The sequence below is a fragment of the Tasmannia lanceolata genome, unplaced genomic scaffold, assembly GCF_043159265.1.
Source record: "Tasmannia lanceolata isolate RefF3 unplaced genomic scaffold, GAP_Taslan_0.1 ptg000722l, whole genome shotgun sequence".
NCBI lineage: Eukaryota > Viridiplantae > Streptophyta > Magnoliopsida > Canellales > Winteraceae > Tasmannia > Tasmannia lanceolata.
Window position 1 is genome coordinate 25,001 of NW_027519391.1, and position 2,500 is coordinate 27,500.

Here is a 2,500-nt window from a genome sequence, read left to right on the forward strand (position 1 = left end):
CCTATTCTTCCTATACCTATGAATTCCATTGGACCCAGAAATGATACATTGGAAGAATCTTTTTGGTCTTCCAATATCAATAGGTTGATTGTTTCGCTCCTGTATCTTCCAAAAGGGAAAAAGATCTCTGAGAGTTGTTTCATGGATCCGAAAGAGAGTACTTGGGTTCTCCCAATAACTCAAAAGTGTATCATGCCTGAATCTAACTGGGGTTCGCGGTGGTGGAGGAACCGGATCGTAAAAAAGAGGGATTCTAGTTGTAAGATATCTAATGAAACCGTAGCTGAAATTGAGATCTCATTCAGAGAGAAAGATATAAAATATCTGGAGTTTCTTTTTGTATCCTATACGGATGATCCGATCCGCAAGGACCATGATCGGGAATTCTTTGATCGTCTTTCTCCGAGGAAGAAGCGAAACATAATCAACTTGAATTCGGGACAGCTATTCGAAATCTTAGTGAAACACTTGATTTGTTATCTCATGTCTGCTTTTCGTGAAAAAAGACCAATTGAAGTGGAGGGTTTCTTCAAACAACAAGGAGCTGAGGCAACTATTCAATCAAATGATATTGAGCATGTTTCCCATCTCTTCTCGAGAAACAAGTGGGGTATTTCTTTACAAAATTGTGCTCAATTTCATATGTGGCAATTCCGCCAAGATCTCTTCGTTAGTTGGGGGAAGAATCAGCACGAATCGGATTTTTTGAGGAAGGTATCGAGAGAGAATTTGATTTGGTTAGACAATGTGTGGTTGGTAAACAAGGATCGGTTTTTTAGCAAGGTACAGAATGTATCGTCAAATATTCAATATGATTCCACAAGATCTATTTTCGTTCAAGTAACGGATTCTAGCCAATTGAAAGGATCTTCTGATCAATCCAGAGATCATTTCGATTCCATTAGTAATGAGGATTCGGAATATCACACATTGATCAATCAAACAGAGATTCAGCAACTAAAAGAAAGATCGATTCTTTGGGATCCTTCCTTTCTTCAAACGGAACGAACAGAGATAGAATCAGATCGATTCCCGAAATGCCTTTCTGGATATTCCTCAATGTCCCGGCTATTCACGGAACGTGAGAAGCAGATGAATAATCATCTGCTTCCGGAAGAAATCGACGAATTTCTTGGGAATCCTACAAGATCAATTCGTTCTTTTTTCTCTGACAGAGGGTCAGAACTTAATCTGGGTTCGAATCCTACTGAGAGGTCCACTAGAGATCAGAAATTGTTGAAGTTCTTTTGTCCGATCCAGGCGATCGGAAAATAAAGAAATGGTTGATATATTCAAGATAATTACGTATTTACAAAATACCGTCTCAATTCATCCTATTTCATTAGATCCGGGATGTGCTATGGTTCCGAAGGATGAACCGGATATGGACAGTTCCAATAAGATTTCATTCTTGAACAAAAATCCATTTTTTGATTTATTTCATCTATTCCATGACCGGAACAAAGGGGGATACACGTTACACCACGATTTTGAATCAGAAGAGAGATTTCAAGAAATGGCGGATCTATTCACTCTATCAATAACCGAGCCGGATCTGGTGTATCATAAGGGATTTGCCTTTTCTATTGATTCCTACGGATTGGATCAAAAAAAATTCTTGAATGAGGTATTCAACTCCAGGGATGAATCGAAAAAGAAATCTTTATTGGTTCTACCTCCTATTTTTTATGAAGAGAATGAATCTTTTTATCGAAGGATCAGAAAAAAATCGGTCCGGATCTCCTGCGGGAATGATTTGGAAGATCCAAAACCCAAAATAGTGGTATTTGCTAGCAACAACATAATGGAGGCGGTCAATCAATATAGATTGATCCGAAATTGGATTCAAATCCAATATAGCACCTATGGGTACATAAGAAATGTATCGAATCGATTCTTTTTAATGAATAGATCCGATCGCAACTTTGAATATGGAATTCAAAGGGATCAAATAGGAAATGATACTCTGAATCATCTAACTATAATCAAATATACGATCAACCCACATTTATCGAATTTGAAAAAGAGTCAGAAGAAATGGTTCGATCCTCTTATTTCTCGAACCGAGAGATCCATGAATCGGGATCCTGATGCATATAGATACAAATGGTCCAATGGGAGCAAGAACTTCCAGGAACATTTGGAACATTTCGTTTCTGAACAGAAGCACCGTTTTCAAGTAGTCTTCGATCGATTACGTATTAATCAATATTCGATTGATTGGTCCGAGGTTATCGACAAACAAGATTTGTCTAAGTCACTTCGTTTCTTTTTGTCCAAGTCACTTCTCTTTTTGTCCAAGTCACTTCTCTTTTTGTCTAAGTTACTTCCTTTTTTCTTTGCGAGTATCGGGAATATCCCCATTCATAGGTCCGAGATCCACATCTATGAATTGAAAGGTCCGAATGATCAACTCTGCAATCAGTTGTTAGAATCAATAGGTGTTCAAATCGTTCATTTGAATAAATTGAAACCCTTCTTATTGGATGATCATGATACT